Source organism: Kogia breviceps, chromosome 17, assembly GCF_026419965.1.
Source record: "Kogia breviceps isolate mKogBre1 chromosome 17, mKogBre1 haplotype 1, whole genome shotgun sequence".
Lineage (NCBI taxonomy): Eukaryota > Metazoa > Chordata > Mammalia > Artiodactyla > Physeteridae > Kogia > Kogia breviceps.
Window position 1 is genome coordinate 14,586,953 of NC_081326.1, and position 26,626 is coordinate 14,613,578.

The following is a 26,626-nucleotide window of genomic DNA, read 5'->3' on the forward strand; positions in this document are numbered from 1 at the left end:
CCCTCCTCACATTTTCAGAGCTCCAAAATAGCTCTGAGGTCTCCCTTAGAGGACATCAGTAAATACCATATCACTGTGCATCTGAAGAAAGCCTTTCACACTGAGGAGAGAAAATAAAAACAAACTAGTTTGTAGGCCACAAATTATGAGGAAGAAAATTTCCAAAAAACCCCACAAACCTCCCCTCGATAGCCCCAAGAAAAACAGCTCCACAAAAAACTGTAATGTCTTCAGAGAGATAAGAGTTGCAATTATGAAACAAGAAAGGATAGTATGAAAGGAGCATTTAGGGGCAAAAAGAGCTCCTGAAAGTTAAAAACATGAGAAGAGGAATGAGAAAATAGGATTAGGAGATAAAGCTGATAAAAACCTCCCAGAAAGTACAGCAAACAGGCAAAAAGGTAGAAAATAGGAGAAAAAAAAGTTAAAGGACAAGTCTAAGAGTTCTAACAAAATAATAGGGGTTTGAGTAAATGAAATAGAACAAAACAGGTGAGAGAAGGTATCAACGAGCAACTGCATTTTTGTGCCCAACAAAGCCATACCATCAAAGGTTAATTCTGTGTGCCTCTCTTCCTCAAGACCTTGATAAGCCTACCTAATGATCCAAATGTATTTTCAAGTTTGGTTTTTATTTTTAAAAATTAAAAACTTGTTTTTGGCTGTGCCATGCGGCATGTGGGATCCTAGTCCCCGACCAGGGATTGAACCTGTGTCCCCTGCACTGGCAGTGAGGAGTGTTAACTGCTGGACTGCCAAGGAAGTCCCTCAAATTGGGTTTTTAGATTCTGGAAGTCATAAAAAGTACACAAATAAGCTTAAATTATATGCATTAAGCTTAACTCACAGGACCATATTACTAGTAAGCAACAATAAAGCTTCACTAAAAAGATGTGTAATTATCATTAGCAACTAAAGACTCAGTATTTTCACAGGCTAACTCTAACAAACATTTACAAGTCAGATAATTTCACTACAATCCACCCCAGAGCATAGAAAAAGAAGGAAAATTTATGACTCCCAAACCTGATAAAGGCTGCACAAAAAAACTACCACCCAATCTCACTAATGAATATTGTTATGAAAATATTAACTAAAATATTAACAAATAAAATTCAAAAGCAAATGTAAAACTAATAACATCATGACCAAATAAAGTTTATTCAAAAAATGCAAGGGTGTTTCAATATTATAAGATTCCTGAAAATAATAATAAAGCTATGGAGAAAGCTGGTAAGATCATTTCCCTAGACACTGCAAAGACATTTGACAAAATTCAACTCTTCAATAACAGCATGTCAGAAAACTGAGGGCTTTGCTGGTGGTGCGGTAGTTAAGAATCCGCCTTCCAATGCAGGGGACATGGGTTTGAGCCCTGGTCCGGGAAGATCCCACATGCTGCGGAGCAACTAAGCCCTTGTGCCACAACTACTGAGCCCACGTGCCACAACTACTGAAGCCTGCGCGCCTAGAGCCTGTGCTCCACAGCAAGAGAAGCCACCGCGATGAGGAGCCCACACACCACAACGAAGAGTAGCCCCCACTCACCACAACTACAGAAAGCCCATGCGCAGCAACGAAGACCCAACGCAGCCAAAAATAAAATTAAAATATCCATTAAAAAAAATTGAAATGACTATAACTCAGAAGAGTTTCTCCTTTGCCAAAAAAAAAAAAATCAAATCCTTTAATATTAAATATTGACATGTAAAGGCTTTAAACAATCTGCTAAAAATGTAACAGATATAAGGTACCAAAACATGAGACACTAGTGTAATGGGAGCAATTATTTTTGAGAGGGATTAAGAAGTGACATTAAGAACTATTCGGCTTTTGTGGTTTCTAACTGTATGCTTTGTATATTGCAAACAATTACGATTTTACAGCTGCTCCAAGGGCAAATATTAAAGAGATGTTAGAAATCATCTCTTGTCTGATTTAACCTGCTGCAACCTGTTAATGAAAGTATTTGATGTTATATGAAAATGATTCCAGGAAGTATATTTCCAGCAATTATAAAAATATGTGGAGACAATCTACAGAATGGGAAAAAATTTTGCAAACCATGTCTCTCATAAGGAGTTAAGATCCAAAATATATAAAGAACTCATACAACTCAATACCAAAAAAAAAAACCCAATTTAAAAACTGAACAAAGACCTGAACAGACATTTTTCCAACGAAGATACATGAAAGACCAACAGGGACATGAAAAGGTGCTCAACATTACTAGCAGGACATCGGAACCACGGAGAGGGCAGAGAAAAAGGCTGGTGGCAAAATAAGAAGAAATGATCAGAGAGGAGAGGCAGAGAGAGAAGGAAGAGAGCTAGATGCCCAGAAGCCAAAGGGGGAAACATTTCAAAAAGGTGTGGTTAATAAAGTCAAAGTTTCAATAGAGGTGTGTCAGGAAAAGAGCGCAACGGACCAGACGATGTAAGAAGTCATCAGTGGTCGCAGCTTGAGTGATTCCAATGAAGAAGTGAAAGCAAAAGCCACCTCACAGTGGAGTACAGAGAACAAGGGGAACAAAGGGGTCCCCAGCGACAGATGCCAGGTCAAGATTTATGTCGTTTCGTGACGGGAGGCACTGAGCTGGTGCGGGGGCAGTCAGCAAAGGCACCAGGGAACAGGGAGAATTTAACACGTCAGGGCATAATGGGTGGAAAGATCCCGGAGGGACGAAATATAAGGACAGAGCTAAATAAAGGTTGATCTTGAGCAGTTTTCCTCTTAGATCAGGCAGGCAGAAGGTAAAAATGATGAGATAGATAAGTTCAAAAAAAGGCAAGAAACTGAAGAAAATCCCTGTGCGGGGGGAAAAGCAATGTCATCTGTTAAGCATAGTTGGGGATTCAAACGATGAGTATTTTTATAGTTCCTTTAGGGAAAGGAGCTGGCCAGGGAAAAGTAAAAAGATCCCCGGGTATTACTTTTGTCTGAGGTCAGAAACCTTGGACTTGCAATATCATCCATCAGCAAGAGTGCACGACTTCCTCTGACAACACTGAGCAATCCACAAGCGGGGAGGCATGGAAAAGGCAGATGGCAGGCTGGATCCACGGTCGGATATGTGCAGGCCAAGTAGGGAGAAAGACCAAGACGGAAAGGGAGCTGAGGGCCTGGGGAGAGTGTGGACAGTAGTTAAAGTCTACAGGAAGAAAAGCAAAGCAACAAGGGGCTAATACACTGGAGAAAAGGAAAGGGGACCAGGCCCCACAAAAGCCTGGACTAGGTGGAGAGCTGGCATACGAGCAGTACACGTGGGGAGATGAACAACATGCAGGTTGCAGCCGAGTTCTGCTATTCTGGAATTCAGGATCTGGAAATACGGCAGGCTTGTGAGATAAAGTCAGGGTATGGCCACCACAGTGAGTTCTTTCACTGGGTAGGTACATAAAGATCACTTCCCTAGAAGAGGCAAGTAAGGCTTCTCTGTATCACATTTTGGGTCATTCACACAGATACGCGACAGCAGAACAATGACATGAGTTTCCAGGGTAACACTGCTTTCATGTGATTCTTTTTAATAAAGTTGACTGATTACTAAATTTTATGTTTTAATATCTTTGTTTAGATTTCATATATAAACGCACACACACACTCCACATCCCTGTTTCTAATTTAGAATACGAGGTCACCACTACCATAGCTAAAAAAACTTTTAAAGTTTTTTTTACAAATGGCAAGTCAAATTCTTCAAAGATAAATTTAATATCAAATTCCCAAAGCAACAAAAATTAGATTATCCTTTAATGCTAGGCTTCCAAAGAAAATTAAAATCTGGCTTCCAGCTAGCTAAGCAGAAGAAGAAGAGGAAAAATACAAACTACACACCCTAAAAATGTTTATAGAAAAATTTTTTAAAAAGAAGGAAAATCACACCAGTAATCATGCTCTTAGCCATTTCTAGGGGTCCTAAGCCTCATACCACAGCCAGCACAGCTTTAGTTAAACAAATATTACAGTTAATCAATAGTAAGACAAATTAGTTTGGAATAAAATATGCTACAGAAATATACAATGCACTCCAAAGTAAAAATGAGTTTATGACAATTTGGGACATTTGAAGCACTGCTCTCCATTTATAAGAAAAATATGAGACTTATTCAGATACATCTTAAACAGGTTACCACGACTCTAATGAATTATTTAATCCTGCATTGTATGGAGTATCATGAATATCATAATATTTCTTTAGTGGTCACCAGCTGGGGCTTGGTATCTTTTCTTGTCATACAGAGATGTCAACTATTTTGTACTTGCCAGAGGGAAGTGTGACTACTACATTGACCGGGTGTCTCAAAGATAAAGGCAATTTCTGAATATCAAATCCCACTTTCTCACCAGCTTATAGAAAATTAAGTTTTTTTTTAAAAAAAAAGGAGGAAAGAAAATGTTGGCATGAAGATAAGCCATGCTAAAAAATAAAACCAACCCCCAGGACTGTTGTAATTGTAACGGTCCCCCAAACCTGGCATGGCACAAACAACCTGGACTCCTGAGTCTCTGAAAAGTAAATCCCTCCCAGAAGGAAATATTCCTCGTGGAAACCCCTAACTCCTCTTCTATAGTCTCACTTTCAGAAAGCTTCCCAAGTATCTTTACATCTTTCAACTGTTAAATTTTCCTAACTCCAATATGAAGTCATTCATTACAGACCATGATGGTCTGTAATACAGTCCATGTATGTGGACAGAAACTGACTGTACTAAAAACATGATTTCAAACTTCACAGCAATTGTTGATAACACAAATTTCCCTGGAAATTAAACTCTTCCATATCTCCCAAACAAACTATTGCTTTATCAACCTTATCAGTATATGTAATCTCTTTAGATGCTAACTGTTAGAACATTTTCTCACATAAAAATGCTGTCTTCGGGGGCTTCCTTGGTGGCGCAGTGGTGGAGAGTCCGCCTGCCGATGCAGGGGCCACGGGTTCGTGCCCCGGTCTGGGAAGATCCCACGTGCCGCAGAGCGGCTGGGCCCGTGCGCCACAACTACTGAGCCTGCGCGTCGGGAGCCTGGGCTCCGCAACGGGAGAGGCCACAACACTGAGAGGCCCGCCTACCGTAAAATAAATAAATAAATAAATAAATTTTAAAAAAATTTTAAAAATGCTGTCTTCGGGCTTCCTTGGTGGCGCAGTGGTTGAGAATCTCTCTGCCAGTGCAGGGGACACGGGTTCGAGCCCTGGTCTGGGAAGACCCCACAGGCCGCGGAGCAACTGGGCCCGTGACCCACAATTACTGAGCCTGCGTGTCTGGAGCCTGTGCTCCGCAACAAGAGGCCGCGACAGTGAGAGGCCCGCGCACCGCGATGAAGAGTGGCCCCCGCTCGCCGCAACTGGAGAAAGCCCTCGCACAGAAACGAAGACCCAACGCGGCCAAAAATAAATAATTAATTAAATAAATAATTTTAAAATGCTGTCTTCTGTTTTTCGACTTTGATAAATACCTAAGGAATAATGAGCTACCATTTATGGTATGCCTCCTGTAAGCCACACTTTGAACTAGCCATTATAAAACTTAGTTGAATTCTCAGAGTAATCTGATGAGCCCTATTTTACAGAAACAGAAACAAGTTCTAAGAAGGTATAGGGCTTCCCTGGTGGCGCAGTGGTTGAGAGTCCGCCTGCCGATGCAGGGGACACGGGTTTGTGCCCCGGTCCGGGAAGATTCCACATGCCGCAGAGCGGCTGGGCCCATGAGCCATGGCTGCTGGGCCTGCGCGTCCAGAGCCTGTGCTCCGCCAACGGGAGGGGCCCCAACAGTGAGAGCCCCACGTACCGCAAAAAAAAAAAAAAAAAAAAAAAAGAATAAGAAGGTATATGACATGCCCTAGGCCACCTAGTTAGCAAGCAGTACAGCCCTAACTCCCTTTAGCTTCAGCGTCTCTATTGATTCTCCATTTTGGCTAGTAATACAGTATCCGTTATTGCTTTGTCAATTTCACCATAAATCCTCCGACATTTCCTCAATATATTTACACAAAAGACTGAACAGTTCTGCTGCAAAAACATTAACTTCTCTATTATTCTAGCACAAATACTGTTATTCTATACGTTAACGTTGACATTCAGCAATTACTTTATTATTATTTATTTAATTAATTATTTAAAATTATTGGCTGTATTGGGTCTTCGTTGCTGCACGCAGGCTTCTCATTGCAGTGGCTTCTCTTGTTGCAGAGAGCACAGGCTCTAGGTGCGCTGGCTTCAGCACTTGTGGCACGTGGGCTCAGCTGCTCTGAGACCTGGGGGATCTTCCTGGACCAGGGCTTGAACCTGTGTCCCCTGAATTGGCAGGTGGATTCTTAACCGCTGCGCCACCAGGCAAGTCCCACAGCAATTACTTTCAAAGTCAAGTAGCAAAACTAATCCAGTGAATTTTTTCCCAGAGGTAGATAACAGGCTTTCAACTCCTAAAACTTTAACATATGGTAAGAAAAATGTAGTACAACCTGCACAAGCCTCCTTCTGTCTACTACTTCAACATTCTTTTTTGAACCGACTTTAAAAACTTCTACTTAGATCTTTGTTGTGTCTATTTAAATTGATAAACTTTACAGATGTAAAGGTGAAAATCCACTCACTCTTAAAAAATCATTGACATGTGAGGCAAGGTATAGGTGGTGAACTTCTCTAGAAATGTGGCAAGAGAACATGAACTATTTTACATAAAAGCAACGTTATAACATGTCTAAGTGTCAGCACTTCTGATTTATATTCCATTTCATTCAACTCACTGCAAATACACCTTGCAGGTAACATTACTCCTAAACTATATCTTTAAAGACAGGGATTCTTACCACGTGGAGACGGGTTATGGCAAGCTTTACAGAACTGGTCAGTATACCGTACACACAAAAGTATTACTTCTAACACCAAAGCAGAAAGTATATACAAGTATAAAATTCAGAAAGAGAGTACCAATGTTTAGCATTGCATTGCTAATATCATATACATTCATGTAGTTCTGTATAAACCGTGAGATGCCTTCTCACCATATCATCTGATCTCTTCAAACAATGGCTGTGAGAACAGCACAGGTGATGTTATTGCCTTATACAGAGCAGAAAAACTGAGGCTTAGCCTTGGGTCATTCAGTAGGTAAGTAGCCCTGGCCCAGCCTAAATCCAACAAAGTGACCTATGTTAGTTCCCTTCTACCCTCCCTTTCAGGATACCTACTACCTCCTTAGCAGTGGACTAAGTGGACGTAAACGACACTATCAAGAATAAAAAAAATCTGTATCTAGATCCAGAAAAGCCCATTTGAAAAGAAGCAAAAAATTATTAAAATATTAAGTTACCTAATCATAACATTTTAAAAACCCACATGGGCTCCATTTAAACTATTTATTCAACTTCCAGTCACTAGCAGTCTCATTACACCAGCTTTTCTCAAGAATTCTCAATGCCACTCATTAAGCAAATATTTTGTAAGCACCTTCTAAATTTAGGCTTTGGAAATAGATTAGGAAAAACCCAAAATTTCTGCCCTCACTGAGGTTACATTCTAGGAGCGGGGAGACAATAAATAAGTAAAATAATTAGTGTATTTGGTGGGGCACAGGAGCTACAGAGATAAATTTAAAAGGGAAAGAAGATAAGGAATGGGCGTGTGTACTGGGGAGCGAGGGAAAGGAAGCCGTAGGATGTTACACGTTCACCTTGCAAAGTTTATTACCCACATTCAACAGCTGTTACTAAGTCATCACAATACTCGCTACGTGGGATGAGAATTTACACACTCCTGACATTTCCATCCTCTCCTATTTCAAGAAACAAAAAGAAAATTATCCGACGCCTCGGCACTGCTGTTCAGAACCCCAATTTCTGTATCAGACCTTGTTTCCTGAAGGAAAGAGCAAGCGCTGGGGCAAAAAGTTCGATCACTGGTAACAATACCAGCTTGGGAGAGAGGAGTTAAAACAATCGGGTGGGTGCGACTCGGAGCCCCGATCTCGCGGAGATCACTCGCTGCCCCGCGGCCACCGCCCTTCCAGTGGGCAGCGGACGCCAGGTTCCGTCGGTTTCACGCCACACTCGGTGCCGCCGCGGCGCCCGCCCCCGGGCGCTCTCCGGTCTCCACGGCCTGGCCAGCCAGGCGCGCCGGCCATTAACCAGCCCGCCCACCGCCCGCAGCCAGCTTAGCGTGCAGGGGCCGCCCCAGCCGACCGCCGGCCCCTTGCCGGCTGCCACGTAACCCTTCGCGGGAACCAGGAACTGCGCGGCGCGGCCCGCGGGAGAGGGCGGCGGCGGGAGGGCGGCGTGCGCCGCGACCGAGGGGGAGACGCGGCGGCCCCGGCCCCTGCGGGTGCACGGCGGCCAGGCTCCCGGGGCTCCGCAGCCTCAGGCCGGCTCGGCGCGGGGCGGGGCAGGTCCGCTCCTCCGGGCCCGGCGGCCGGCACCTCCCCCGCCCCCCCACCACAGGTGTTCCCCGCGGTCCCGGGCCGAAGGGCTGAGCTGGCAGCCGGGGCCCGGGGAGGGGACGGCGGGCGGGAGATTGGGGCGCGGGCAGGGCTCACCTCGAACATGAGACCCAGCAAGAAGACCATCGCCACACAGGAGACGATGTCCGCGTGATTCTGCAGGACGAATTCGTGGCTCAGGACCGGGGGGCTCTTGGTGCTCTTCTTGCGAATCGCCATGGTGAAGCCGTCTCCCGTGCCTGCAGGTGCTCCGCCCCGGCTCCACTCTTCCCAGCTGCTCACCGACTCGCCGCCGCCGCCGCCGGCCCCTGGCGGCTCCTCACAGCCCCGCCGCTACCGCTCGCTGGGGCTTCACTTCCCATCCCACAGCCAGTACGCAGCCGCCGGGGCCGCCGGGAAAAGAAAAAAAAGGGGAAGCCCACAGAGGAGGCGAGCATGCGCACTGGGGAAACGGCTCTCTCTCTCTCTCTTGCCGCGGCCGGCCCTGCGAGCCCACAGCGCCGCCTAGGGAGCGGAGGCCGTCTGCCCGGGGCCGGGCGAGTGTGAGAAACCCGAGCGGCGCCTCCCTTGCCCCGCGCCAGGGCGGGGGTTGGGAGTCTTTTGAGGCGCGAGCTTCCTGCGGTTACTTAAGAGGCTGAGTCCGCGCCGCGGTCACACGGCGGCCATGTGCTAGGGCGTGCGCGGGTGCAAGCGTGCTTTCCGCCCTCTGTGCCACCCTGGCCTTGGGGGTCAGTGCCTGCTTCCACATTGATTGTCACTTCTTGAAAGCCACTGCCACCAGCAAAATAATCTAAATGTATGAGTACAGCTTAACTCCACAAGCGTAGGGGCATTCTTCGGTTTTAGCAGCTGCCTTAAAAGTTAACTTCAGAGTTATTTTAAACACACCTGAGGACTTGTTTCCTGTTCTTTGTAGCCTTGAGCTAGTTTTCAAAAGAGAACAATTCCTATTTGGTCTCTCCTACCCATCCCCCAACGGGCATGCGGCTGAAGTAAGTTCATAAATTTGGGGTTACTGGCCTCGTATTTATTATTAACGACACTTCTTGGTAATCTAGGGAGATGATTTTTAAAAGTTTGTGGATGAGACATGTCTTCCTCTTCCATATTTCTGCCCAAACCAAGACTCCTTGTATTCTTTCTCCAGATGAATTGAACCACACTGTTTACCCATTTGGCAAATCTAGAAACCAGAGTCATCCTGGACTGATCCCTTTCAGCGTCCTTCTATATCCAAACTATTACCAAAGAAACCCAAGGCCAATCAGTCCCCCCTTCCCTTTCCCACTGCTGCACTCTCAGGAGGGGACTCACCGCTCGCCTACAATATTACAACTCTGGTGAATGACTTAGTGGTTTTAGAACATGGGTTTTTAAGTCAGAATTCTGTCACTCATTATCTGTATGATCATGGTTACTTATCTCCATGAGGTTCGATTTCTTCATTTATTTACGTATTCATGCATTCAAAAAACTATTTATTGGGCAGCTACCATATGCTAAGCACTGGGGATACAGAACTGAAGGAAAAGTACAATTGAACCTCTTCTTACGGGCTTTCATTTTAGTATGGGAAGAGGATCTTTACACAAGATTTACAAAGTGAAACATGTCTTAAATTGAGATGAGGGTCCCGGAGAAAAATAAAGCAAGGGGAATAGGGAAAGTGTGGGAAATTGCATTTGCCTGAAGACTTGAAGAGGTGAGGGAGCAAACCATATCATCAATAAAAAGGAGATAATTGTAGTACCTGTAGCCTACTTTAGCAACGAAATGAGATGCTTCCAGGAAAGTGCTTAGTAGAGAGTTAGGTATCAATGTTAGCTATTATTGTTATTATTTTTTCTTTTTGGCCACGCTGCTTGCGGGATCTTAGTTCCCTGACCAGGGATTGAGCCGGTGCCCCCTGCCGTGGAAGCATGGAGTCCTAACTGCTGGACTACCAGGGAAGTCCCAAATGTTAGCTATTGTTATTTTCCTACTTTCGGATCAAACAATTACTAGTTTTACCTACCTCCAAATCACCTTCCAATTTCATATTAGAATGATCTTTCTAACAAAATTTTTCAACATTTTTTGGTGGTTGCCCTTTTCCTTTGTGGGAAGCTAGCATGACTAAATAGTGCTTTACAGTTTGGCTTCTGCCTACCCAGACATGCTCAAACCCTGCCTCTATAGGCCCCAATCTCTTCGTACCAGCACCACTGGCTTCCAAATCTATACACACGATAGTCTGTCCTCTTCCCACGCTCTCCCTGGCTTTGTGCTTGCTGCTGCTTCTGTCTGGGATGTTTTCTCCCCTCCCCTCATCTACGCAGCACACGCCAACTGTTGCTTCAAGTCTCATTCACAGGTGACTTCACTGAAACCTTTACTGACTTCTGTGGCCATCTCTAATGATTCAACTGCATTTAAAAAAATAGCTTTAATGAGATATAATTTATATCACGTAGTTCACCTATTTCAAGAGTACAATTTGATGATTTTTTAGTATATTTACAAAATTGGGCAACCACCACCACAATCTAACTTTAGAACATTTTTATTATTCCCCAAAGAAAGACTTCGTTTTTGTCCTTGAAACTCATATACCTGGAATGGAAGACAGTAAACAAGTCATTACCAATGTGATGGGTATTTTCAAGACCTGTTTGGTGAAGGGTGACATGGAAATATTCTAGGTCATTTGGAAATTAATTGTTCCACTAAAGTGAATTTTAAAACTGAAATGGACTCTTTCAAACCTTAAAATGTAGTCATTTTTCACTCTTTTGTGAGAAAATACCCCCACTGGTGTTCTTTTAGTTGCATGAAACCTACCATACTCTGGACGGCTGTAGGACTTGGGATGGCCATTGGACTTGGCAAGACAGAGGATGTGAGTCTGTGGCAGCGGAGGTGATCCAGGAAACAGACACCAAGACCAAGTTAGAATCGTAAGGGATTCGTCGTCAGCAACGTACGTGAAAAGTAGATGGGAGAGGAGTCGGTAGGGAAAGGCTGCAGACCGCGATACGTGTCTGACACCTGTGAGAGGAAGGAGGGAGGGCCAGCAGGAAGACCTCAGGCTGAGGTGCAGCCTGAGAACCCCCCGGCCAGCCTGCATTTAAAGTGAGACTGGTAAGCAGAGCCCCATAATTGTCTTTGGTCCCATCCCCCTGCTTGGATCCAGCTCTGGAGAAGGCAGAGAGTTGGGGTCGGCCAGGCCAGCGTGCCAGAGGGGCAAGGATGTTGAGGGGAATTGCAGAATAGGCCAGGGCTGTGAGGAGGTGGCTGTGCTTCTCCTACCTGGTCACCCTCCACCCACAATCCACCCTTGTTTGCTGGGAAAGGCAAACCTCTTCAGATCGCGTCACGGAGGCTCCCCGGCCCTCTGAGTTCAGCCAATGGGAGGCACTGGCCAAAAACCAGAAGTGAGTTTTGGGGGTCTGTTCTCCCCTGATCCCTCCTGGCCTTATGATGGTTCTGGCCGGGCCTGTGTTCTGCGGTGGCCACAGCCCCTGTCAGCCTTTCTCTCACTTCCAGCTCTTGCTGGGCTCAGTACCTCTTTCTCTCCTCTGCGTCTTCAGGCTGCCCGGGAGCTTCCCCTGTCTCTGCTGGGCTCTCTCAGCCGGCCCACTCCTCTGTCTACGGGCCTTTCACGAAATTCTCTCCAGCTCAGCCCTTCCGAGGGTGCCATCTGTTGCTTGCCAGTGCTGTATCCCCAGATGCAGAGCGCTGGGGCCTCGGAACTGGGGGCGCCCACGGAGTGGAAGAGGGTTGGAGTGGGGCTAGCTGGCCAGAGAGCAAGCGGTCAGAGGGTGGGGGGCTGGGGATGAGTCCCGAGGTCGTGCGGTCCTTGGGGACGAGACGGGAGGGGCGTGATGGAGGGCGCACGTCGGAAGCGGAAGCGAGGAGTCGAGGCGGTAGGAGGGGAGAGCGCCCTCCACACGCCTCACGGGTGCTCTGTCGCCAGGAGGGACTCAGGGCGCTGAAGGGGAAGGGGGCGGGCGCTGACATGCGGCACGAGTGAGGAGGACGAAGCGGAGTCAGGAGCCTGGTGAGCGGGTGTTGGTCGCGGCGTCGTGGGTAGTGAGTGGGTGGTGTAGTTGGAGGGCATGGGCTTCCAGAAGAGCGCGGATTTGGGGGCGAGGGGGGAGAGCTCTCTGTCGGCAGCAGGGAGGGGCATGGGCACCCCCACTCCTCCCCTCGGCTCTGCGGCGTGCTGGGGTGGGAGGGAGCGCAGCGGCCTCTCGAGGCTCCGGGGCGAAGCAGGTTTCAGTTTCCAGTGAGAGCTGCCCCAGGTTTCTGTGCAAGAGGGTAAAGAAAAGATGCAGAAAAGGGTGGAGGCTGTGGAGGGCTTGGCTGATGACACAGCTGGGCTTCTAGGGGATGCAGTGGAAGGGTGGGGGCACGTTAGCTGAAGTCAAATCAAGGGAGGAAGAGCCACGAGGGGGAGCGAATGTGGTGACGGTGGATGACCTGGAGGTTCGCCTCCAAGGGGACTAAGGTAAGGTGGAAAGGGTCCTGCCACATGGGGCCACTCTGCAGATGGTCTTTTAGGGAAAGTGGGGAATCAGTTCTAATTTTAGCTTCCTTTTTAGGATGGGCTGCTTCAGAAGCTTATAGGGAGGGAGGACTGCCGGTAAATCCTCTGAAGGCGGGTCATGGTGGTGGGGAAAGTGGTCTAAGGAGGCCCTCAGGGCTCCGGAGGCCTCTCTTAAGCAGACTGAGTGCTCAGGGGTGTCCACCTCTGGAGGCTATTGTGTGTCCAGCGTGGCGCTGGCTCCTATGGGTACAGACACTGTCTTGTGGGCAAGTGATGTTTCCGCAAATGTAGCTTGAATCCCGAAATGTTGGGATTCTCAGGATATTTTTAATAATTTAGAAAAGGACAAAAAGCAGACTGTTTGAAATGCGGTCTATCCAGGAAAATCTGTGGCATAGGGTTGCTGTAATTATGAGAAATAGCAAAGAAACAGAGAGACAATCTTTGCCGTCAAAGAGGTTATCTCTAGTTGGTCGTACAAGACATATATGAAAAGGAAAAAAACAGTTCTGAGATGATGCGAATGTAAGTACAACAGCACGTGCCTAATAAAAGGAAGAACTAAAATGGGACTGTTGGATTTCAACAGCTCCCAGGGGACAAAAGAATGGAAAAGAAGAAACTAATATTTGTTGTATGACTACTGTGTTCCAGGTATTTATATTTTGCTTTCACATAAGTTACATCATTTAGTTTTCACAGAAACCCTATGAATAGTTGTTATTCTAATTTAAAAATGGGGAAACTGAGGCTCAGAGAGGTTAAATAATTTGCGCAAAGTCGCAGGGCTGGCAACCTGTTGGTCGGACAAACCCATTCTGTTTCAGTACAAATAGTGCTCCAGGAGCTTCACTTACCAGGGTGACCCTGAACTTCCAGAGAGCAATGATTCTCAACCTGATCCATTGGAGAGACTGGCTCTTGCTCTGATGGAAACACAAAGCCCATTAAAAAGACAAAGAACAGGGCTTCCGTGGTGGCGCAGTGGTGGAGAGTCCGCCTGACTATGCAGGGGAAGTGGGTTCGTGCCCCGGTCCTGGGAAGATCCCAGATGCCGCGGAGCGGCTGGGCCCGTGAGCCATGGCCGCTGAGCCTGCGCGTCCGGAGCCTGAGCTCCGCAACGGGAGAGGCCACGACAGTGAGAGGCCCGCGTATGGCAAAAACAAACAAACAAAAAGCAGGTCATTTATCTGTTTACATGCTGTTGTGAAATCATTTATAGTAAATTTTAAGAATATAAAATTGCACTTGTCTTGTGAGGAAGAAATTGTATTTCTATGAGGAAGCGAAATCATTGCTTTAATGGTTGGAAGGGATATAATTTTCTTGAGTATAAAGTTTACTGCTATGGAAACGATAAGCCAAATTTATAATGCAGTGTGGTTACTCTTAGGAAAGATTGGCAAGAGAGGACACGTCCCCCTTGGAGGGAGAGCCAACTAAGTGGTAATGAAAAGGCTGTGACCCAGCCAGATCACTCTTGGGTCCCCCTAGGGGCAGGACTGTGATCTTCTGACCTCTAGAAGCTTAAGGAACCCAAGATGGAGTGTCTATCCTTATTTAAACTATAACTTAGTTCACTTTATTTAGTCTCACTTTGTTTAGCACACCAAGGGCCTGAGTTAATGCTTCTCTGATAGATGAGAGATCAGTTTCAGAAAGTGGTGAATGCAAAGTGTAAAAATGGAAACAGGAAGTGTAAGTGATTTCAAGAAGTTTAGCTTCAAAGGGGAGGAGAGAGCAGGGTAGGTCACTAAAGAAGAATCAGGGAGTTAAGGTAGGTTTTGTGTTTGCTGTTGAATGATGTGACAGATGATCACGTTTAGATACGAGACAAGGGAGAAGAGGACGAGGTTGAAGACACTGGGGAGATGGGGAGAGGTGGGAACGTGGATGGACTGAGGTCTTGAAGGTTTGGATCCTCCAGCACATAGCTAGAGGATTAACTTTACATAGGAGGGGACACCTCTTTTCACACGGAAACGAAGGAGGGACAAGGCAAGGTCAGCAGAGACAAAGCAGTCGTGGACCTGAGTGGAGGTTCTTCCCGTCTGTGATGAGATCAGGAAGGGCAGTGCCAGGAAGACCGTTTTGAAGGAATGAGAGGGGAGTGACAGCCACAAGGGTGGAGGGAAAGATGGCCACAGGAACAGGGTGGCCCTGGAGGGGTTTGGACAGGCGGAGACTGTCAGCCCCACTCAAGGGGCTTGGTGGTTTGAGGGGAGGGCTAGGATACAGTTTAAGCAGCTGGTCAAGGGAATGCTTGGTGCAGGGTTGGAGGATGTAGGGGGTTTCTTTATACTGGAGTGGATTCTCTTATTATAACTCTCCTAGTTGCGAGGGACTGAAAAGAAGATTCACAAGATTCAGCAGATTCAAAAGAAAAGCTCTGGGGAATTGGGATGCTCTGTGGATCTTGGGAGCTAGAACCAGATACTTGACCTCATCAGTACTCTCTCTCAATGTATCTTTCTTTCTGTCTTTTGTTTCAGGTTGGCTTCATTTTTCCCTATAGTCAATGGACTTTATTTACATGGCAGAGAACATTGTCACTTGCAAGTTTTATCAGAGCAATCCCAAAGGAAGGCCTAGACAAAGCTGGCTTGGCTGTATGATCATTTCTGGGTCACGCGGCCTATCTTGGTCACATGCATTTCCCATGGGTAGGGTAAGTGAGTCTAGTATTAGAAGGTGCAGAGGAAGGGGTGTTGGGCAAATAAGAACGTGAACCAACACAGGTGTCCCAGGGAACATGGTGGGAAGGTTCTAAAGGTAGAGGAACAGCAGGAGGTGGTTGGATCAGGGGAGCAAAATCCAACAGTAGTATGACCATGAGTGAATGAGAAGACTAGATGGATGGGATGGAATAGACGGCTTGTATTTCAGGCAACAGCCAAGGACTCTGAAGATGTGTAGTAGGATGGCTTTCTGAAATAAACTCAGCAGACACAGATAGAGGAGTGGTCCTACTTTGAGCTTGTTTCGCCTGCAAGAGGGTCTTAGTTCTCATGAACAGACAGGCAAATGGTGGTGGGTAAGTGGTTCCTGGGGAGATGGGAACTTGAGGACACAGCAGCAGCAGACTGGGGGTGTACTTCGCAAAGCAACTGTAGACTCACCTCTGCCAGGGAGGTCACCCAGTAGATCACTTTCTCCTGAGGAGAATGAAATGATGAGAGCATCACTCTGTGCAAAATGCTTTGCTCAACTGCTTCTAAAATTAGAAGGTCTTATACCTCAGGGAGTTTGTGACTGGTGGAGCTGACATGATGTCTTGTAGCCATCAGAAAAATGGTGTATGGCTCGGTGCCTAGTAGAACCAAGGTCTTGGGGTGGTGGCCAAGGATTCTTTGGAGCTGTTTCCTTGTTTGCATCAGCCCTTGTGCTCAAAGACAAAGCTTACAGCACGAGTGAAAACAGGTAAAATGTGTACAGTTCTTTGCAGTCCCCCAAACACTGCTGATATATACATTATTAACGGTATTTGTTAATCGTTTATGTATCATGAGAAACTATTCCTTAGCCCAGATATTAGGAGTTCATAGTTCAGGAACACAGGTAAGTGACAAACTTCCATGGAACTCAACCCAAAGAAATTCTTTCTATTCCAAAATCACTTTGCCCTCTGAAAGATACCTGCCTCCCTCATCTCCTCAAAATCTTTTATGGAATCATAATTTCTGTAGAAATCTGCATACGCCTTCTTTCGTGGTTCAGCCACAGCAAACTTATAGAAAGCTGCAACTCCCAAGGAGACAACGAATGCTCCAACAATTTGAAATCGCAGACGCTTGGCCAGAGGCCACGCATCCGAGGTTTTGTCAAAGAACTGGAAGCCATGGTAGCTTTTCTCCTACACAGCTCAACAACGACGTCCTTGGAGAGCTACATTATTAATTTTAATCTCCTATCAACCAGGAACATAACGTTTTCCCTCCTTCAAATAAGGAAGCAGAGGCTCGGTAAAATAACTTGTTTAAGATTTTACAACTATTAAATGTTAACTCCCCAGATGAAGGATGTGAATTTTTAAAGTTATGGTAAGGTTTTACTAAAAAGTAAGTGTGGTGCTTTATGGAGCTTAACTGGTGTTAAGTCCAAGTGAAATAATCATAAGGGAATATGTGACTGTGTTCTGTTAACAACAACAATAAAATAATAGCAACTAATATTTATTGGGTGCCAAGCACTGTGATCAACACAAAGAACATTTAATACAACAACTCATTGAGTTAGGTACCATTATCATTCTTTGTCTATAGAGGAGGAATTGATTGGACAAATAATATTACTAAAGCATCACCACCACCACCATGATGAATGGAAACAGGAATGGCCCACATACTGGGAAATCAATTAGTCGTAGTTTAACTCAGGAAATGAGCGCTAGGCCAGGGAAGAAAAGAGAAAGGGAGAAATCCCTGAGACTCTGTGAGAGAAACGATAGGTTTCATTCCTGTGAAGCAAGCCCCTTTCATTTCCTAGGCAGTTTTATCAGTCCTCCTGGGCATCTCTCACACCCAGCCGCATTTTCTTTGGTCTTCGGATCGCATCTACATCCTCAAACTATAGCAGGAATATTGCCTTGCTAAATGGTGTGGGGCTTGAAAGAAACAGGAGTGATCCAGGACAGATTCAGCTGGGGACATGGGAGGAATGGTGATGCTATTTACCCAAATGGTGAGTTGGGAAGGAGAGGTAAGCAGGACTATGAGATTGTGGAGTAAACAGGAGAGATCAGTTTTAGATATACCGAGTTTCTTCACATTGATGTCTGGACTTTGGGAGACAGCTACATGAAGAGTTCCTGCAGACAGCAAAAGATTCAAGCTCAAGTATACATTTGGTGATGATGGTTAACACGACTCAAATGGATTAGCTCTTTGAGGTGGTGAATAAGAAGAAAGAAGAGCAACGAATTTAGTCTTGGGGGTGCCCGTAGCGAAGAGACTAAAAGGGATCAGGATCTTAATTTTCTATATACAGCAGTAATAACAGTGGTTTTCAGAGTGCTTTTCTAACAGTAATTTCCCACGAAGCCTCCATAAACTCTGGATGATGAAACTTTTAAAAGCTCACAACATTCTCTCACTCTTTAATCCTAATAACAGATTTATTTTAGGCTTAAATGCTATTGCAAAGAATGTGCTGGTCCAAAGGACAGGATTATTAGAAATTATTTCCTCTGAAGTTGAAATTCTTTAAAAACATACTAAATAAGACAAGTAATAAAATGGGGGAAGAAAAGGACAATGATCATATTAAAAATTGAATTCCAAGAAAAATTGCTATAAGACTAGCTTCCAGGAAGTCAAGGCAAAATGTGAACATGTTGAATTAGCTAGATGTTTGTCCCATGCGGAGTGTGCGAAACATGGTTAATTATCTGTATCACATGGATCCTCCCTAACCTGGAGATTCTGGTGAGTGTGTCTGGCTTGGGGTCTGGGAAGCGGTGCATGTTTTCAAAGTTCCCCAGGTGATTCTAATAGTTAGTCAAATTTGACAAGCCCTAGTCTCATAAAGGAAATAGACCAGTTCACATAGGAGAGAAAAACATTTTTCCTAGCTCTGAAATCTGAGATTTCATTCCACGAACACTGAAGAACACTGAATTATAAAATACACACTGCCCTCAATAGCATTAAGAAAAAAAAACAGGTAGAGATTTTATATGTGTGGATCTCACACTGACCTTTGATAAAATAAAAACCAACAACATAATACTAAATTATAATTCTGTTCGTGTGAATAAAGAACTACCTGGGTCAATGGGAAAAATTATATTCCTTGGTCCTTTTCAGGAATTCTGATTCAGTAAATCTGGTTAGCGAGCGACCAGAAATTTGCTTATTGGTAATAAGTACCCCACTTGATAGTGATGGAAGTGGTTCAAGGCCATATGTTTGCACCAAGAGAGTGGATGGTTAACAATATTCCTTAGAGTTTCAGGTTTAGATATAAAATCTTGAGATACACCACTTGTGGTCAGCATGTTAACCATTTTTGAAAACTGAAGTGGGGGAAAGAAGCAGGATCGATCTACTTCCACAAAGTAGGCTGGGGACCCTTCTGTGGTATAAAACCAGAGAGCTGCTTTCAGTGAAAAATTTTCTTCAACCCTTGGGAAAATGTTAAAAGCATGGGCTGCATCATATGCCATTAGAATAGACGTTGGTCTCACTAAAAGGAAGAAATGGGTAATAGAATTGATAGTCTCTTATCACAGGTAATGATTTAGCATGCTCGACCTGCCATTTCCTTTCCTCCATTATCCTGTAACGCAATTTTTAATCACTGTTTCCGTTATTGCCTATGTAAAATTGAAGAGTCAGAGAGCATTTCATGCTTCTTTCTTTCCTAGCATCGTTCTTAGTTTTTGGAATCAATAATCGCCACATTTCCCCCCTCCGCCACCAGTATAGTTTTCTACTAACTGATTGTCGTTTCAGTTGCTCAACTAGAGTTGTCGTCTGACTACCAGCACTTTCTTTCCCCCAAAGCCTCAACCATCCCAGATAACGTTTCATTCCCCTGCCCGGGAGATCGCTCTCTGAAGCCTCCGCTTCCTCTTACTCCAATATGGAGCAGGCTTTGGAGACAGGCCCCTTTGTCTTAGAACTCACTTTTCTTTTTTTTTGTTTTTGGCCACGCTGTGCAGCTTGTGGGATCTTAGTTCCCCAACCAGGGATTGAACCTGGGCCCTTGGCAGTGAAAGTGTGAAGTCCTCACCACTGGACCACCAGGGAATTCCCTTAGAACTCACTCTTGACAATTTCCTGTATTGGATTCGCTGTTGCACCTGTGCGCCTTCCTTCTTCTTGTTTCTCTGGAGTGCATTATCCAGCAGTTCCCTAAAGAGAGGTGCATGGCAGATGCACTTTTTGAGTCCTTACCTGCACACATGACTGATAATTCGGTTGGTTATAAACTTCTAGGACACAAATAATTTTTCCCTCAGAGAGTTGAAGGCATTCTGTCCTAAAATCCCTTGTTACATTTAAAAAGCCAGTGCCATTTTGATTCATGCTCCCTCCTAAGTGATTCTAACCCTCAATCCTACCACCACACCCATAGCCTGGAAGCTTCTAAGGGCTTCTCTTTATTTCTGATGTTCTGAAATTTTGAAATGGTAGGACTTGGTATGGATTGTTTTATCTTTTTTTACACTGTTGAGCACTTAGTAGACCCTTTCAATGCAAAGACTCATGTCCTTCAGTTCTGGGAAATCTTCGTGTATTTCTTCTTTGATAATTTCTGCCTATTTTCAGTTCTTTTCTTTCTGGACCCCTATTACTTTGATTTTGTACCTCCTGGTTTCCTTTTAAAGTCTTCTGTCTTTTTTCTTCTATTTTCCATCTTTGTTGTTGTTTTCCAAGAACTTTCTCAACTTTGTTTTCCAACCGTTCTATTTATTTTGGTTATATATTTTTAGTTTCCAAGACTTTTCCACAGTTACTTTTCGTAGTAATCTTTCTTATTTTACAAATTGTAATACTTTCCCTTATCTCTCTAAAGATACCAATAATTTTAAAAAGCTTTCTCTACATTGACTTTTTTCTTTACTTTTCCTTGTTTTACTCCATCATTTCTGATGTTTGATTTCTGTTTATATTAAGAGATACTGATTGGAAACTGTATATGTGGGTGAGTGTATGGGAGGATTTGTCAAATTGTAGGGAGATATGGCCATGGTGGTGGAGAACCTACATATAACTGTATGTGCAGGTTTTTTCTTTTTCTTTTTTTCCCCCAACCTGGGAGGATTCGATGAGGGGTTTTATAACGATGGTTCAAAGTGAGGTCTCTGACGAGATTAGGGTCTTGTGAGCAGGGCTTGTGCAGGTAATTTTCTCTAGATCATTCGCTCTCTCGAGATGAAATTTCCAATCTTCTACCTGGCATTCATCTATTTGGAAGCTGCTGTTCTGGGGACAGGTGAGGAAAGGGGAATGGAGGTCTACTGTTCTGACTTTTGCTTAACTTTTTTCTGCCTTTCACCTTCAAGAATACACTTCAGTCTCTTTTTTCGGGTGGTGGTTGGCTGGCCGTGTAGTAGCACTGGGGTCTGTTGCACATAACAAGCTTTCACTATGGGGACTTACCTGGTGGTCCAGTGGTGTGAGTTCAATCCCTGGTCAGGGAACTAAGGTCCCACATGCTACGTGGTGAAGCCAAAAAAAAAAAAAAAAAAAAAAAAAGCTTTCACCAATCCCACTTTAAAAAAAAAAATTTATTTATTTATTTCTGGCTGCGTTGGGGCTTTGTTGCTGCGCACGCGCTTCCTCGAGTTGCTGCGAGTGGGGGCTACTCTTCGTTGCGATGCTCAGGCTTCTCATTGCGGTGGCTTCTCTTGTTGCGGAGCACGGGCTCTAGGCGCTCGGGCTTCGGTAGTTGCAGCTCGCGGGCTCTAAAGCGCAGGCTCAGTAGTTGTGGCGCATGGGCTTAGTTGCTCTGAGGCGTGTGGGATCTTCCCGGACCAGGGCTCGAACCCGTGTCCCCTGCATTGGCAGGCGGATTTTTTTTTTTTTTTTTTTTTTTTTAATACAGCAGGTTCTTTTTAGTCATCCATTTTGTACACATCAGTGTATACATGTCAATTCCAATCTCCCAATTCATCCCACCCACACCCCCAGCCCTGGGCAGGCAGAATCTTAACCACTGTGCCACCAGGGAAGTCCCCAGTCCCACTTTTAGAGCAGAGCAGTACCTACCTTTTGCAGTATATGGTGCCTCCAACTCCTCATCTTCTCAAGGGGTTGTTAGGGTGAACTGGCCCTCTTCCCTCCAGCAATTTTTGGCTATAGTTTCATCACTTCCCTGACTCCATCCGCCGTTTTTCAAAATTTGGTTGAAATCTCTGCAATCTCTTCTTCGACGGTCTTCTCGGGTTTATATCTTTTACTGTTATTTTTTATCTGTACCTCTGTAAACTTAATATATATTATTTGGGGGGGGCTCTTGGAAAGGAATGGCAATAAACGTGATCCATCTGCCATAAATCAGTACCACAAATTAATTTTCAAACAATAATGCTTAATATGCTTTTAAAAACTGCCTATAATGTTAATGGGTTTTAATATGGATTTGCGGGGGATTCAGAATTTTAGCATTTTTGAGCAGTCTTTCAGGATAAAATTGGTAAGCAGCAGCTACTTTTTTGAGAATTTAATGTTATATGATTCAATAATGGATAAAATAAGCATAAACAGCACATAAGATCAGAGTCTTCATTTAACACTGTTGACTGTCCCGTTTTGGATGCCTCTCTTGGTTGCTGTCACGCCTCTCTCCCAGTGATTATCCTATCCTTGATCAAGCTTTCGTAATCGTCCTTGCCAATTCTCTTCCTTTGTACCCACCCCAAGGTTGTGTACATTTACCCATTGCTTTCATGGCAACCTCAGGGCCGTGACTTCCTAATCTCTCTCTAACCCAGACTGCCTTCTTAAGCTTCTCTGTAGATTGGGGTGCAGGTCAACTTACCATTTTCCCAGTGGGCATGTACCTCCCCTCTGTTCTGGGAGACTAGCCCAGTAGATTCTATGAGACAGACTCAGGCCTTTTCTTTTGATTAAGACATTTTATTATTTATATTTTGAATAAGCAATACATTCAAATAATTCAAAAGTCCAAAGATATAAAAGGGTAGATTGTGATGTTTCCGGTCCTATCCCCGGTTCCTCAGCTACCCATAAGTTCTCCTCTTGGGAGGTAACCAATGTTACTGTTTTTTAAAATGTTGGGGGTGTTTTTCTGTAGATATTGCCTGCATACACAAGTAAATACACTTATACAGGCCCCTCCTCCATTCTCCGCTTTAATTCCAAACGTTTCAAAAGGCCCAGCATCAGAGCGGCTGGAACTAAGATTTTCACAGTCATTATTTCAAACGTGGAACTTTTTCCCCCCAACAAAACCAAGTATCTTTTTAAGACCCCCCCCCACCCCGGAATGGATAAAGGGGAAAACACTGATGAGTTTTCCGGATCCAACAATGCCTGGAAATTGGTAGCAAGATTTAAGCCGGTGCACTGCGTTGGTGAGCAAGGGAGACTGGCAAGGGAGGGGGCGCAGAAGTTCAGCATTGGCGGAGTTAAGAAACACCTGCACTGAAATCTTTTCTCATTTTCTCTAGGTTCCAGCCTCCCTGCTACTAGTCAACTTTACTTTTTCTTTAAAAAATTTTTTTTTGATTTTACATTGGAGTATAATTGATTTATAATGTATTAGTTTCGGGTGTACAGCAAAGTGATTCAGTCATACATATACCTATTCTTTTTCAGATTCTTTTCGCATATAGGTTATTAATTTTACTCTTTCTTGAAGTGACAACCTGGACATATGAAAATACTCGCAAATAACTTAAAAATACTCAGAAAGTCTCCCAGAAACACACAGAAAAGATTCAGGTTTCACAGAGTTGGCTGGGGCATCCAGTGAGCTACCGCAAAGAGCTCTGATTTATTTCTCATCTCTTCTACACACACTGGAAAGAAGGAATCAGTACTGGTCCCGAACACTTCTCTGAGCCTCCTCTCCATCTGAGAAGAGATCTCACCCACTGTGGCCACAGGGGCAGGCATGTGACCAAAGCTGGGCTAAATACAGAACCTCATGTTTCCCTGACCACAGGGACTGGTCCAAGGTGTGGGTAATGAGCCAGTACAAGTCATCGAGTCCTTCCCCTAGGATTTTCCAAACTGAAGCTGGAAGACCTAGCTTTCCCTGCTAGTTAGGAGCCCACAGCTGCCCGTAACCTTCACCATGTGAAGAAGCCAGTCTGCTGTGGAGGCTCTGACCACCCCCGCCAACCCCCCAAAAAGATGTTTGGGGTTGTACTGATGGGATCCAAATCTTCATTCTTATTCACAAACCTGGCTTCACCTTCAACCTTCTCAGGTTGGTTAGCTGTGCCAACCAACTTTCCCTTTTGCTCACACTAACTTGCAACAAAATAGAGCCTACCTATTTAGCCCCAGCTCTGTGTATCTAAGTGCTTACCAGGTATCTCTTTGGATGTTCCCTGGTGCTCCAGACTCACATCGACAGTACAATGCATCATCCCTCCCTTACCCACTCTATGTACCCCATTTCCTGTATTCCCTCATCCTGGTTATCAATTCAGCAACTACCCAGCTGCCCGAGCCAGAAATCTATAGCTCTACTGGGCTTCTTCCTTTCCACCTGATCCCATCCCTCAAGACCTAATAGGTCCCTAAATTCTATTCCTCTTCTTAAATATTTCCCGTATCTCTTACTCTGTCTTCTACTACCTCTGAGGCTCCTTTGGCTTCGTTTTTCCCTCCCCTACTGTGCTGAAAAGGCCATCTCAGAATACTTACCCCGTGTGCTGCCTCTGTCGAATGGGGTACCCTTCTGATAAAATTTCCTGGGACCCTTCTGGTCCCAGATGATTGGTCTAGAGCAGTTACCATAAGGGCTGGTCAGTAACATATAGGACAGGATGGCGGGAGAGCTCTCCAAAAGGGATACAGAAGATTAATCACACCAGTCAGGTCCTCTTGTATGAGGAGATCTGAACCTGAGACACCTAGAGAGCTACCCAGTGGTTGCAAAACAGAAGCTGAAGCATTACAGGGAGAGGGCAGAGGTGATGATAAGGAGAATGCAAAAACTCTTTTGAGTAAATAGAAAAGGAGTAAGCAGAAGCTATGAGTAATCTACAACCTCTGGGTGTATTGAATGGGGGTAAAGTAATTGGCTGGAGCGATAGAAACAAAAAGGGGAGCAAAATTACCATCATGGTCTGGGACAAACTCGCTGTTGAGGAGACAACAAAATAATACTAGTCCTGTCCCGGACCACCACCTGCTTTCCAATCGCTAAAGTGTGTATATCCATCCTGTGTGGCTGGATGACGGCACACTGGTTCCCAGGAGATGCTTCTTATCCTTACGACCTCAACCCACAAATACTATACAGTGTAGTTTAGTCACATAAATTAGTTCCCCAACCACGTGATGCTCTGCCACCTCTCTGTTTATGTGCATACACCATTTCTTCCAACTAGAACAATCTTCTCATCTCCCAAACAGATACCCCTAGCTTCATCACCTGGCTGCCACTGACTCATCTTTCAAGACTGGGCTTAGGCTCCGCCTCTAAGCAGCTTTCTGAAACCCAACCAGGCTACACACTCTTCCTTTACTCCAAACAAACTGACTGCTACTGCATATGGTAATTGTGTGTCTCCACAACCAGATGAACTTCTTTTGAGAGCAGAGATGCTATTTTGTTCCCCTTTGGATCCCCAGCATCTGGCCCAGTACCCACACAAGGCAGATACTTAGTGGATGCCATTGCTTTTGATAAAGCTCAGTTGCCTAGACTCATTCAAGAACCAAGTTTAATAACCTTCCCTCATCACCCCTCTTTCAACAGATGCACTTGCAGCTTCAAGTGTGCCATGGTACCTTAGAAAGACAATGTCGCCTCAGCTTTGTGTATTCGATTCCCCCAGTTCCAACTGCCCTTCTCATCCCTGTATCCTAACGCGTTGTGGTTTTAATTTGCATTTCCCTCATGATTAGAGATGTTGAGCATCTTCTCATGTGCTTATTGGCCATTTGCATATCTTCTTGGGACAAATGTCTTCTCAAGTCCTTTGCCCACGTTTGAATTGGGTTGTCTGTTTTTTGTTGTTGAGTTCACAGTCATTTTGTAATATGGAATGGTTTCAGGAACACAACAGGTCTCCGGAGTTTAGAATGGTATGAAAATTCTAGGGGCCTCTGGAAAAGGGGCAGGAAGAGGTAAGGATGTTAACGCAAGTTTTTAAAGAATTTTTAACAAGTCTTTAGAAAAGAGAAAAGAAAGTATACTTTCAGGATTCTGAGCTCATTTTTGTATTGTCATTTGGCAACCTTATGGGTTAAATAAGCATTGGTGGGCTACCTTAGAACCTAACTACTATTTTAAACAGGTATGCTTGTTGCTTATCTGTTTTTTAAAAAATTATTTATTTTTGGCTGCACCAGGTCTTCGTTGCTGTGCGCGGGTTTTCTCTAGTTGCAGCGAGCGGGGGCTGCTCTTCATCGTGGTGCGTGGCTTTCTCATTGCGGTGGCTTCTCTTGTTGCAGAGCACGGGCTCTAGGCACGCAGGCTTCAGTAGTTGTGGCATGCGGGCTCTGCAGTTGCGGCTCATGGGCTCTAAGAGTGCAGGCTCAGGAGTCATGGCGCACGGGCTTAGTTGCTCCGTGGCACGTAGGATCTTCCTGGACCAGAGCTCGAACTGACGTCCCCTGCACTGGCAGGTGGATTCTTAACCACTGTGCCACCACGGAAGTCCCCTAACCACGATTTAAAAACACTTCTTATAAAAAATTCTGTCTTATAATATTCTAATTTTAAAAACTTTGGTATATAATTCATATATGTGCTGATGACTATATATGAAAACCTAAATTTGGAAAGTAAGTTGGTTGTACTAATGGATAACAGAAATAGTGATTTATTTACAATGACTTTAATTGGGAATTTAATATTTTTCTATTACCAGAAGTTGATTTATATAAATCATTTGTGGGATGCCACTAGGAGAAAATATACACGATACAGAGGTATAGAACTGATATATAATCATGATATAATTGATAGAAATATGAAAACAAGCCTGTAATCTACAGATGTAGACAAA

At 44.7% G+C, this 26,626-nt stretch overlaps 2 pseudogenes; both read right to left on the reverse strand.

Annotated features, from left to right (window-relative positions):
- Nucleotides 1–17,031, reverse strand: part of LOC131743667 (cytochrome c oxidase subunit 6C-like) — a 38,331-nt pseudogene extending 21,300 nt beyond the window's left edge.
- LOC131743670 (cytochrome c oxidase subunit 6C-like) overlaps nt 1–26,626 on the reverse strand; it is an 81,905-nt pseudogene that overhangs the window by 21,300 nt on the left and 33,979 nt on the right.